This window comes from Ranitomeya variabilis, chromosome 4, assembly GCF_051348905.1.
Source record: "Ranitomeya variabilis isolate aRanVar5 chromosome 4, aRanVar5.hap1, whole genome shotgun sequence".
NCBI classification, from domain to species: Eukaryota; Metazoa; Chordata; class Amphibia; order Anura; family Dendrobatidae; genus Ranitomeya; species Ranitomeya variabilis.
The window spans coordinates 559,828,830-559,842,219 of record NC_135235.1 but is presented as its reverse complement, the minus strand read 5'-3'; the positions used below and the strand labels follow the sequence as shown (position 1 = coordinate 559,842,219).

At 52.5% G+C, this 13,390-nt stretch overlaps 1 protein-coding gene and 1 long non-coding RNA gene across 9 annotated transcripts in view; one reads left to right on the top strand and one right to left on the bottom strand.

The window, feature by feature from the left end:
* The window catches only part of LOC143765745 (uncharacterized), a 121,109-nt gene extending 112,641 nt beyond the window's left edge, over nt 1-8,468 (bottom strand). Inside the window, exon 1 of the long non-coding RNA XR_013213454.1 lies at nt 8,409-8,468. This is a non-coding gene — a long non-coding RNA (uncharacterized LOC143765745). The remainder of the gene's footprint in view (nt 1-8,408) is intronic.
* The window catches only part of LOC143765743 (microtubule-associated protein tau-like), a 108,283-nt gene that overhangs the window by 6,488 nt on the left and 88,405 nt on the right, over nt 1-13,390 (top strand). For 2 of the 8 annotated variants that reach the window (XM_077252731.1, XM_077252724.1), the window contains exon 1: nt 6,398-6,598. The exons of 1 other annotated variant lie outside the window; for it this stretch is intronic. The gene's annotated coding sequence lies outside the window, so the exon portion shown is untranslated. Of the gene's footprint in view, nt 1-6,377; nt 6,599-13,109; nt 13,169-13,390 lie in introns of those variants that run through there. 5 more of the 8 variants (XM_077252725.1, XM_077252730.1, XM_077252727.1 and 2 more) reach the window with 5 other exon arrangements.

Here is a 13,390-nt window from a genome sequence, read left to right as displayed (position 1 = left end):
ACCAGGACTCTGGGGCGCTGCATGCACATGGTGACAGCCCCTCTCCCTCCTCCTGGCAGAAGTGTGCACATGGTGACAGCCCCTCTCTCCCTCCTCCTGGCTGTAGTGTGCACATGGTGACAGCCCCTCTCCCTCCTCCTGGCTGTAGTGTGCACATGGTGACAGCCCCTCTCCCTCCTCCTGGCTGTAGTGTGCACATGGTGACAGCCCCTCTCCCTCCTCCTGGCAGAAGTGTGCACATGGTGACAGCCCCTCTCCCTCCTCCTGGCAGAAGTGTGCACATGGTGACAGCCTCTCTCCCTCCTCCTGGCAGCAGTGTGCACATGGTGACAGCCCCTCTCCCTCCTCCTGGCTGTAGTGTGCACATGGTGACAGCCCCTCTCCCTCCTCCTGGCAGAAGTGTGCACATGGTGACAGCCCCTCTCCCTCCTCCTGGCAGCAGTGTGCACATGGTGACAGCCCCTCTCCCTCCTCCTAGCTGTAGTGTGCAGAAGGTGAAAGCCCCTCTCCCTCCTCCTGGCTGTAGGGTGCACATGGTGACAGCCCCTCTCCCTCCTCCTGGCAGCAGTGTGCACATGGTGACAGCCCCTCTCCCTCCTCCTGGCTGTAGTGTGCACATGGTGACAGCCCCTCTCCCTCCTCCTGGCAGAAGTGTGCACATGGTGACAGCCTCTCTCCCTCCTCCTGGCAGCAGTGTGCACATGGTGACAGCCCCTCTCCCTCCTCCTAGCTGTAGTGTGCAGAAGGTGAAAGCCCCTCTCCCTCCTCCTGGCTGTAGTGTGCACATGGTGACAGCCCCTCTCCCTCCTCCTGGCAGAAGTGTGCACATAGTGACAGCCCCTCTCCCTCCTCCTGGCAGCAGTGTGCACATGGTGACAGCCCCTCTCCCTCCTCCTGGCTGTAGTGTGCACATGGTGACAGCCCCTCTCCCTCCTCCTGGCTGTAGGGTGCACATGGTGACAGCCCCTCTCCCTCCTCCTGGCTGTAGTGTGCACATGGTGACAGCCCCTCTCCCTCCTCCTGGCTGTAGTGTGCACATGGTGATAGCCCCTCTCCCTCCTCCTGGCAGCAGTGTGCACATGGTGACAGCCCCTCTCCCTCCTCCTGGCTGTAGTGTGCACATGGTGACAGCCCCTCTCCCTCCTCCTGGCTGTAGGGTGCACATGGTGACAGCCCCTCTCCCTCCTCCTGGCTGTAGTGTGCACATGGTGACAGCCCCTCTCCCTCCTCCTGGCTGTAGTGTGCACATGGTGACAGCCCCTCTCCCTCCTCCTGGCTGTAGTGTGCACATGGTGACAGCCCCTCTCCCTCCTCCTGGCAGCAGTGTGCACATGGTGACAGCCCCTCTCCCTCCTCCTGGCTGTAGTGTGCACATGGTGACAGCCCCTCTCCCTCCTCCTGGCAGCAGTGTGCACATGGTGACAGCCCCTCTCCCTCCTCCTGGCAGCAGTGTGCACATGGTGACAGCCCCTCTCCCTCCTCCTGGCTGTAGTGTGCACATGGTGACAGCCCCTCTCCCTCCTCCTGGCTGTAGGGTGCACATGGTGACAGCCCCTCTCCCTCCTCCTGGCTGTAGTGTGCACATGGTGACAGCCCCTCTCCCTCCTCCTGGCTGTAGTGTGCACATGGTGACAGCCCCTCTCCCTCCTCCTGGCAGAAGTGTGCACATGGTGACAGCCTCTCTCCCTCCTCCTGGCAGCAGTGTGCACATGGTGACAGCCCCTCTCCCTCCTCCTGGCTGTAGGGTGCACATGGTGACAGCCCCTCTCCCTCCTCCTGGCTGTAGTGTGCACATGGTGACAGCCCCTCTCCCTCCTCCTGGCAGAAGTGTGCACATGGTGACAGCCCCTCTCCCTCCTCCTGGCTGTAGGGTGCACATGGTGACAGCCCCTCTCCCTCCTCCTGGCTGTAGTGTGCACATGGTGACAGCCCCTCTCCCTCCTCCTGGCTGTAGTGTGCACATGGTGACAGCCCCTCTCCCTCCTCCTGGCTGTAGGGTGCACATGGTGACAGCCCCTCTCCCTCCTCCTGGCTGCAGTGTGCACATGGTGACAGCCCCTCTCCCTCCTCCTGGCTGTAGGGTGCACATGGTGACAGCCCCTCTCCCTCCTCCTGGCTGTAGTGTGCACATGGTGACAGCCCCTCTCCCTCCTCCTGGCTGTAGGGTGCACATGGTGATAGCCCCTCTCCCTCCTCCTGGCAGCAGTGTGCACATGGTGACAGCCCCTCTCCCTCCTCCTGGCTGTAGTGTGCACATGGTGACAGCCCCTCTCCCTCCTCCTGGCAGCAGTGTGCACATGGTGACAGCCCCTCTCCCTCCTCCTGGCTGTAGTGTGCACATGGTGACAGCCCCTCTCCCTCCTCCTGGCAGCAGTGTGCACATGGTGACAGCCCCTCTCCCTCCTCCTGGCAGCAGTGTGCACATGGTGACAGCCCCTCTCCCTCCTCCTGGCTGTAGTGTGCACATGGTGACAGCCCCTCTCCCTCCTCCTGGCTGTAGGGTGCACATGGTGACAGCCCCTCTCCCTCCTCCTGGCTGTAGTGTGCACATGGTGACAGCCCCTCTCCCTCCTCCTGGCTGTAGGGTGCACATGGTGACAGCCCCTCTCCCTCCTCCTGGCTGTAGTGTGCACATGGTGACAGCCCCTCTCCCTCCTCCTGGCTGTAGTGTGCACATGGTGACAGCCCCTCTCCCTCCTCCTGGCAGAAGTGTGCACATGGTGACAGCCTCTCTCCCTCCTCCTGGCAGCAGTGTGCACATGGTGACAGCCCCTCTCCCTCCTCCTAGCTGTAGTGTGCAGAAGGTGAAAGCCCCTCTCCCTCCTCCTGGCTGTAGTGTGCACATGGTGACAGCCCCTCTCCCTCCTCCTGGCTGCAGTGTGCAGCCCCTCTCCCTCCTCCTGGCTGTAGGGTGCACATGGTGACAGCCCCTCTCCCTCCTCCTGGCTGTAGGGTGCACATGGTGACAGCCCCTCTCCCTCCTCCTGGCTGTAGTGTGCACATGGTGACAGCCCCTCTCCCTCCTCCTGGCTGTAGGGTGCACATGGTGACAGCCCCTCTCCCTCCTCCTGGCTGTAGTGTGCACATGGTGACAGCCCCTCTCCCTCCTCCTGGCTGTAGGGTGCACATGGTGACAGCCCCTCTCCCTCCTCCTGGCTGCAGTGTGCACATGGTGACAGCCCCTCTCCCTCCTCCTGGCTGCAGTGTGCACATGGTGACAGCCCCTCTCCCTCCTCCTGGCTGTAGGGTGCACATGGTGACAGCCCCTCTCCCTCCTCCTGGCTGTAGTGTGCACATGGTGACAGCCCCTCTCCCTCCTCCTGGCTGTAGGGTGCACATGGTGATAGCCCCTCTCCCTCCTCCTGGCAGCAGTGTGCACATGGTGACAGCCCCTCTCCCTCCTCCTGGCTGTAGTGTGCACATGGTGACAGCCCCTCTCCCTCCTCCTGGCAGCAGTGTGCACATGGTGACAGCCCCTCTCCCTCCTCCTGGCAGCAGTGTGCACATGGTGACATCCCCTCTCCCTCCTCCTGGCTGTAGTGTGCACATGGTGACAGCCCCTCTCCCTCCTCCTGGCTGTAGTGTGCACATGGTGACAGCCCCTCTCCCTCCTCCTGGCAGCAGTGTGCACATGGTGACAGCCCCTCTCCCTCCTCCTGGCTGTAGTGTGCACATGGTGACAGCCCCTCTCCCTCCTCCTGGCAGCAGTGTGCACATGGTGACAGCCCCTCTCCCTCCTCCTGGCTGTAGTGTGCACATGGTGACAGCCCCTCTCCCTCCTCCTTGCTGTAGTGTGCACATGGTGACAGCCCCTCTCCCTCCTCCTGGCTGTAGTGTGCACATGGTGACAGCCCCTCTCCCTCCTCCTGGCAGAAGTGTGCACATGGTGACAGCCTCTCTCCCTCCTCCTGGCAGCAGTGTGCACATGGTGACAGCCCCTCTCCCTCCTCCTGGCTGTAGTGTGCACATGGTGACAGCCCCTCTCCCTCCTCCTGGCTGTAGTGTGCACATGGTGACAGCCCCTCTCCCTCCTCCTGGCAGCAGTGTGCACATGGTGACAGCCCCTCTCCCTCCTCCTGGCTGTAGTGTGCACATGGTGACAGCCCCTCTCCCTCCTCCTGGCAGCAGTGTGCACATGGTGACAGCCCCTCTCCCTCCTCCTGGCTGTAGTGTGCACATGGTGACAGCCCCTCTCCCTCCTCCTGGCTGTAGTGTGCACATGGTGACAGCCCCTCTCCCTCCTCCTGGCAGCAGTGTGCACATGGTGACAGCCCCTCTCCCTCCTCCTGGCTGTAGTGTGCACATGGTGACAGCCCCTCTCCCTCCTCCTGGCAGCAGTGTGCACATGGTGACAGCCCCTCTCCCTCCTCCTGGCTGTAGTGTGCAGCCCCTCTCCCTCCTCCTGGCTGTAGTGTGCACATGGTGACAGCCCCTCTCCCTCCTCCTGGCTGTAGTGTGCACATGGTGACAGCCCCTCTCCCTCCTCCTGGCAGCAGTGTGCACATGGTGACAGCCCCTCTCCCTCCTCCTGGCTGTAGTGTGCACATGGTGACAGCCCCTCTCCCTCCTCCTGGCAGAAGTGTGCACATGGTGACAGCCTCTCTCCCTCCTCCTGGCAGCAGTGTGCACATGGTGACAGCCCCTCTCCCTCCTCCTAGCTGTAGTGTGCACATGGTGACAGCCCCTCTCCCTCCTCCTGGCAGAAGTGTGCACATGGTGACAGCCCCTCTCCCTCCTCCTGGCTGTAGGGTGCACATGGTGACAGCCCCTCTCCCTCCTCCTGGCTGTAGTGTGCACATGGTGACAGCCCCTCTCCCTCCTCCTGGCTGTAGTGTGCACATGGTGACAGCCCCTCTCCCTCCTCCTGGCAGCAGTGTGCACATGGTGACAGCCCCTCTCCCTCCTCCTGGCAGCAGTGTGCACATGGTGACAGCCCCTCTCCCTCCTCCTGGCTGTAGTGTGCACATGGTGACAGCCTCTCTCCCTCCTCCTGGCTGCAGTGTGCACATGGTGACAGCCCCTCTCCCTCCTCCTGGCTGTAGTGTGCACATGGTGACAGCCCCTCTCCCTCCTCCTGGCAGCAGTGTGCACATGGTGACAGCCCCTCTCCCTCCTCCTGGCTGTAGTGTGCACATGGTGACAGCCCCTCTCCCTCCTCCTGGCAGCAGTGTGCACATGGTGACAGCCCCTGTCCCTCCTCCTGGCAGCAGTGTGCACATGGTGACAGCCCCTCTCCCTCCTCCTGGCAGCAGTGTGCACATGGTGACAGCCCCTCTCCCTCCTGTCAGTAGTGTGCACATGGTGACAGCCCCTCTCCCTCCTCCTCCTGGCTGTAGTGTGCACATGGTGACAGCCCCTCTCCCTCCTCCTGGCTGTAGTGTGCACATGGTGACAGCCCCTCTCCCTCCTCCTGGCAGAAGTGTGCACATGGTGACAGCCTCTCTCCCTCCTCCTGGCAGCAGTGTGCACATGGTGACAGCCCCTCTCCCTCCTCCTGGCTGTAGTGTGCACATGGTGACAGCCCCTCTCCCTCCTCCTGGCTGTAGTGTGCACATGGTGACAGCCCCTCTCCCTCCTCCTGGCAGCAGTGTGCACATGGTGACAGCCCCTCTCCCTCCTCCTGGCTGTAGTGTGCACATGGTGACAGCCCCTCTCCCTCCTCCTGGCAGCAGTGTGCACATGGTGACAGCCCCTCTCCCTCCTCCTGGCTGTAGTGTGCACATGGTGACAGCCCCTCTCCCTCCTCCTGGCAGCAGTGTGCACATGGTGACAGCCCCTCTCCCTCCTCCTGGCTGTAGTGTGCACATGGTGACAGCCCCTCTCCCTCCTCCTGGCAGAAGTGTGCACATGGTGACAGCCCCTCTCCCTCCTCCTAGCTGTAGTGTGCACATGGTGACAGCCCCTCTCCCTCCTCCTGGCAGAAGTGTGCACATGGTGACAGCCCCTCTCCCTCCTCCTGGCTGTAGGGTGCACATGGTGACAGCCCCTCTCCCTCCTCCTGGCTGTAGTGTGCACATGGTGACAGCCCCTCTCCCTCCTCCTGGCTGTAGTGTGCACATGGTGACAGCCCCTCTCCCTCCTCCTGGCAGCAGTGTGCACATGGTGACAGCCCCTCTCCCTCCTCCTGGCAGCAGTGTGCACATGGTGACAGCCCCTCTCCCTCCTCCTGGCTGTAGTGTGCACATGGTGACAGCCCCTCTCCCTCCTCCTGGCTGTAGTGTGCACATGGTGACAGCCTCTCTCCCTCCTCCTGGCTGCAGTGTGCACATGGTGACAGCCCCTCTCCCTCCTCCTGGCTGTAGTGTGCACATGGTGACAGCCCCTCTCCCTCCTCCTGGCTGTAGTGTGCACATGGTGACAGCCCCTCTCCCTCCTCCTGGCAGGTGTCCAGCTGTCCGGTAATCCCTGCACTGGCTCAGCCCCTTCATTCTCCTCTCCCCCGGTCTTAGTGACAGTCGCTCCCCCCATCTCTGTTCACGTGACCCAGCTCTCCTGACAGCTCCTGTGCTCGCCCCCGCCGGCGCTCGTCCCCTTTCCTCTAGCTCTGCGGACCAAGGAGACAGCAGCCCGGCCAGCAGCGCCAGGATATCACCGGCAGGTACCGAGCCCTCACTCCCAGCACTGTGCATACCGGGACATGTGTACTGCGCCCTGTAGCAGCCCGCGGCGCCGGCTCTCATTACCCTGCATCACTGTATGCATGACTGTACATGTGCATAATGTCACCTATGGAAACCATCAGGAGGAGGATGCTCCATCCGTGTGTGCAGATACATGCATGTCTCTCGCCCCAAACATTTATGTATATAGTTCCATATCTAGCAATATATATATAGTATATAGTAATAGTGTATATATATATATATACTATTGTCTCTATGGTAGTTTCCCTATATATACTATATATCAATCCTCTGTTTTATCCATGTATTTATCTTTTATGTATCCCGTATCCATCTATCTATCTATCTATCTATCTATCTATCTATCTATCTATCTATCTATCTATCTATCTATCTATCTATCTCCATCCATGTGCTTTGCATCTCTCTATCATCTGTCCTCATAGGTTATGGATACGATATTAATCTATTTCTAGAATGTTGGATTTCATGAATTGGCAGGCAGGTACAGGGAGCCAGAACAAAGAGGGCTGATCTGTGGTGCACCCCCCTCCCCATCATCTGCATTATTTTAAGGTAGAGACTAGAGAGTCTTTTCTGACTCATGCATTAACCTCTTTGTTGCCATAGAGGCATGGAGCAAGTGAAGTGCCCGTGATAAAGGCAGCATAGGGCATGGAGCTGCTGGCACATGCCAGGCTGAGGTGTGGCACGTCCATCCCTCTGATGCATCCTATGGACAGGAGGGGGCTTCTCCCTGCATATACCGCTGTACCCTGTGCATTGTCTGCACATTTTGCTGCTATGGGAGTGACCGGAGGTCTAACAGAAAAATGATCTCACACACATGATTTTCACGTGTAGCATACAATGCCTGGATTATACCCTGCCATCTATGGCCGCCGGTATCCCTTGGCTGAGGTGCAGGCAGATGCCTGATGATCTGGCATCAGCGTGGGGCGTTGGCATGGCATGCCCTCACTCTGCAGTAGGTAGGACACAAGGATTTTACATGGAGCTGTGCATGCTACATGCCAACCTTGTGCCAGGGCTACATTAGGGGAATGTATTGCCACCATCCTGCTCCTTGCTCCATGGGTTTCCATGCACGCCGTGCCCACCCCCATTACGGAATCATGACTACTGGCATATTACACACACAATGGTGGTCTGGCGTGTTTTTCTTGGGGTATTTTCTCATTCCATCTGGCTTGGTCACACCCCTGGTAGCGCAGTCCTCCACGCTTTGCAGATGTTCCTCCATCCCTCGCTCCACACATCAGCCCTGGCTGCGCCCTCCCTGGCTCTATCAATCCCGGCTTTTGTTTCTCTCCCAGCCCCAAAAGGCTCGGTCCACAGAGCCCCCTCTGCCACATCTGTTGGTAGTTTACTCTCCCTACCCATGTAGTGTTTTGTGCCTCCCTCCCCCCTCCGGAGAATACACAAGGGGACAGTCTGTGTCTCCTTCCTTGTCCCCAGCTTTGGCAATGCTTATCCTTTTTTTTTTTCGCCTGGCTTTGTGTAGTACAACGGGCGAAGCGTTTAATAATAGGTTTTATATCCGTGTTATCAAAGCATCAGATTTGCTGCGGGAGAAGCAGTGAAATTCAATATGGTAATTTGTAGCTCAGATTGAAAAAATCTGTAAAATTGACATTGGGATGACACAAAACCGCAAAGAAATTATGCATTTTGTTAAATATTTCCATTGTATTATTACGGCCTGCTGTCACATATTAGATATTGCTGGATTGTATGTTATGTGTCTGTTTTCCCATAACGTACCTGGTCATCGTGCCATTTGTAGCAGCCCATTGTTCTGCCCATGCTTCCTGCAGCCGCTCGTCTTGTGTTACACGTGTCGGTTTTAGCTGATGTCATTTATATCTATAACAATCATTTTATATTGGGTGATGGATGGCAGTGATGTACCCTGCCTGCAGTCTTATAGGGGCTGCTGTGAAGGTCCTTAGGCCCCTGTGACCAAGGGGGGGCCAAGAACACAGTGTAGTATTAGACATACGGTATTATTCACAGCATATAAAGTATTTCTTTTTCTTTCATTTTCATTTACTCAACGTGCTTAATAATTGAATGAATGTGCTAAAAATGACCTATTGGCGGAGATTTTGCCATTGTTCATCAGGGTAAAACTGTATGAAAAAAGGCAGATAGATAATAAATTATTAAATAGATAGATATTATGTTTTTAGATAGATAGATAAATAAATGCATAAATGGATAGATATATGATTGATAGATAATAGAGAGAGATAATGATAGAAAGATAGAGAGATAATGATAGAAAGATAGAGAGATAATGGTAGATAGATAGAGAGATAATGATAGATAATAGATAAATATATAGATAGATAGATAGATAGATAGATAGATATGAGATAGATAGATGATATATAGATGATAGATAGATAGATAGATAGATAATGATAGATAGAAATGAGATATATAGATAGAGATAATGATAGATAGATAATGATAGATAGAAATGAGATATATAGATAGAGATAATGATAGATAGATAATGATAGATAGCAATGAGATATATAGATAGAGATAATGATAGATAGATAATGATAGATAGCAATGAGATAGATAGATAATTATAGAGAGATAATGCTAGAGAGATTGATAGATAGAGAGATAATGATAGACAATAGATAGATAATCGATAGATAGATATGAGACAGATAGATGTGTGATATATAGATGTCTATATATGTGATCAGGCTTGGACTGGCCCACAGGGGAGCAGGGGAATCCATCGGTGGGCCCCTGTGCAGATCTGGGCCCCCAACCTTATTGTATGTGCAGTACTTGTCATAATTCTCTTGATTCACTCTGTACAGAAAAAAGCAGCATCTCATCATTCATTAACCAAACTACCCAGTTTATTATTATATAGCGATATTGGTAAATTTGTGAACCAGGGTCGTATAATATTTGTGTGCAGGTGAAAAGTGGGCCCCCAAAATCAATGTTATTGGTGGGCCCTGGTGGCACCCCAGTCCGACATTGTATGTGATAGATAGATATGGGATAGATAGATAAATTGATAGATATGGGATAGATAAATTGATAGCTATGTGATTGATAGATATGTGATTGATAGATAGATAGACAGATAAAAGATAGATAGATATGGACAGATATATAGATGATAAATAGATAATAGATAGATAGATAGAGGCAAAATAGAAAATGAGAAAAAAAAATGTAATAGCCCATAGTGACGGCAACGCTTCAGTCCAATTGAGGACCTTTCTCAAGCACTGAGATAGGTAGATAAATAGATTAATAGAGATGAGAGGGCTAAGCTGTATAGATATGAGATAGATGAATAGATATGATATCAATCGATAATTATTGGATAGGTAGACTTGAGAACCACAGTGTGCGGACTGTGCGAATAGGCTGTGGGTCTCCTGACCTGAACAGTTCTAAACAGCCATGAGGCTTTTGAGATCGAGTCTGGAGACCCATAGCCAGACCGGACATCTTTACTCAGACATCGAGTATCAGACTAGTAAATCAGGCCTAAGACTGAGCAGAACAAGCATTTGTGAGATTTCTCTAATTTATACAAGGATGTGAATATACTGGGCCTCAAGTATGATGGATTCACCATAGCAACCAATCGGATTCCAGCTTTTATATTTGTAGTACAGGTTTGAAAATGAAAAACAGAATCTGATAGGTCGCTAGGGCCAACGTCACGACGTTTTTTTGCTGCATACGTAAGAATCATCGCTTTGGTATAGCTGTGGTTAATAGTTGGCTCCGTACACCATTGTGGTCTTTGTGATTGTCGGTGTAGGTTAGTAATGAAGTATTGATCACCCTTATTCCTCACTGTGTAAGTTCTCAGCTTCGTAACCATGGAGATGAAAGCACTAGTTCTTGTTCATAAGTGCTGGAGGACTCCACTTTTCTTTTATTGTAGCTAAGTTTTTAATCCTTTGGCCAGAAATTGTCACATAAAGCAAAGAAAAAGTGAATAATATGTAATATATAAAAAGATCGGTGACGGATCTCTGTGCCTCTATCACTTTGAATAGCAGTAGTCCCAGCCGACCTTCCATGGTGAAGGTACCTTATAGGGTGCTGATAAATAGTTCCACCAGAGATGTTATGGTGCGCCACTTGGTCAGCAAAAGGCCAAGATGTCCTTTTAGTGCCAGGTTAGATAATAGCCAGCCTCTTCCACCCCTTTAGCACCGAGCTTCGTGTCTTGGAGGGTGTCTACGGTGTCTAGGTAGGGCAAACAGCTGTAAGTTGCTGAACCGAGGCAAATGGAGGTGCGCACTGGAGCACAGGATCCAAGATGGCACCCGCTCCCTGTGCCGGTGCCACCCCCTTTGCTAGGTGCAGGCTGCATCAGCAATTGATTCCTGGGAAAGGGTTATGCAAATTAGCTCTACTGCAGCAGGAAGAAGCTGACTCTCTGGTGCCACCTATCTGTGTCTCATCCTCAAACGAGATTTGTACCATCAGCAAGACTATTTACCCAAAACAGGCATCTTTTTTTTAAAAAAAAAAGAATATGGTTTGGTTAAATATTTTTGATGATTTTCCTTAAATATTTTTGGTGATTTTCCAAGTCATGTAAAACATGACATTAATTCTAAGTGAAGCTTTGGTTGGATGATGCTGGAAATGACCAATATTTGCAGGAGTTGTCTAATGAAGAGAAGTTATTGCAGAATAGGTGATAACTTATAGACCTCTGGGACCCCACAGATCGTCAGAACAAGGCACTCTGATCCCCGTTAGAATGGAGCCGCAGTGCACATGCCCAAATGCCACTCTATTCATTCTCAAAGGGGCTGTCGAGGACGGCACTCTGCATTTTCCGGCAGCCCCATAGAAAATGAATGACATTCGAACTTCTGCTCCATTCTAACAGGGATAAAAGTGCCTTGTTCTGCTTATAGGTAGTGGTCCGAGCGTTTGGGCATCCACTGATGTATAAGTGATGTATTATAACTTCTCTTCATTGACACACCCCTTTAAGGCATAGCCAAGGTACCGTAGAGGATGCCCATGCAGCTATTTTGGGGCCCTGCGTAGATTGGTTATGCAGAAGAGTCTAACAAGGGGGAAGAACCATCCAGATGACCCTACTGCCCTTGTCTACAACTACGAATTGAAAGGGGGTAAGGAAGCAAACAACTATCTGCCCTTTTGGCAGCAGAGGGCGTCACGTTTTGATTGCCCTTACGATGCCCTCTCTATCCTGTGTACATTATGGGGCTCACCTTGACATTATGAGCTACAACAAAAATTGGTGCAAGTCCCCCACCAGCCATCACATGCCTTCACCACTTGGCACAGGGGCTTTTGGACCCATCTTCTCCTCTTACTCTCCTACTACTGATTTGAAGAGTGGCATGTGGCCAAAGCATGGTAAATGAGGACAGGAAGCCTGTTTTCCTGAATGCTGTCTATCCCTGGAATATGTTGCAGGCAAATTGCAGCCTGGCACTTATCCAAGCCTTCTGTTTTGCATTACTTTGTTACTGTCGCTCAGTTTTACATTCAGGAATACATCATTTCCATTATGTACATTAGATTTCCCTCAGGGAAACTCTTTTGCTCCCGTCATCTTTTTGTCTGATAAACCTTGACAAAGTTAGCGTTAGGTCGTTTTACTAGCCTGGCGAGAGATCATGGGTGGCTTCTTGTTAGCTGTCTTCCTGAACTGCAGAAATGGAGTCGCAATACCTTATTAAAATGGTCTGCGGGTATATCACTGTTTATACTCCTGCGTTCTGTGGAGGCTGTCATTGATTAGAAAGGATATGCAAATTAGCTCTCCCCAAGAGGAAGACAGCACTCTTTCTAGTGCCACCCATTAGAGGTAGCTACCCTATACTTCAGTGTTCAATACTTTAACAATTCTTGCCACGTATTTTGGGTACTTAGCCGAGTCCTGATCCTCTTTGTCTTTCATCAGCCTTTTGGAGGAGAGCTTATTTGCATACCTTTTACCCAGGGAGCATTGCTAGCTTAGAGGTGTCCACAAGGAGGAACATTACCCCTAGACCTTTTTAGAATGGGATCATGGGTGATGTCTGGCAGCCCCATTTCAGACAGACAAGGTGCTGATACTGGTGAGCGCTAGGCGCCTACATGGCAAGCTCAGTCCCCGGTTTAGCCATCAATCGTAGACAGGATTTTTGTGGATGACCTCATTGAGAGTCAGATCAGGACATTTCAGCAATGACGTTATGACTTTTAGTGTATGTCGTTTCTGATATTGCCAGGCTGGTCTGCATGTTAAGTGAGAAAGGTAACATGGAAAACCCAAGCTCAGCTCTGGAGGCCGATTACGTGCCACTGCTTTTCCAGACATGTAGGATATTGGCTGAGTATTCAGAGCGAGGTACCCTGGGGTCACACACTGGATTAGAAATGCTGCCATAATCTTCTGCTTAACCATTCAGGTTTGCATTCATTTGTTTCCAGAGCAAGAGGATGAAAAGAAGCGAGCAAGAGAAACCAATGTGCATAGCTAGGAGGAGACGGTGAGCATGTGCCCAATTTCTGGGGGGTGTAATAAGCTATTCTGCCGTGACCAGGGAATTTAGATACACATCTAGGGCGGTGAACTGAATCTTTGCGCCCCCCCCCCAATAAAGGATAGGCCTAGTTCTAACTACTTAATATATGCATATGTACTCTGGATGCTCATCCAGTCTGGCTGCCCTATCCAATGTATGGATTATATTAAAGGGGTTGTCCAACAT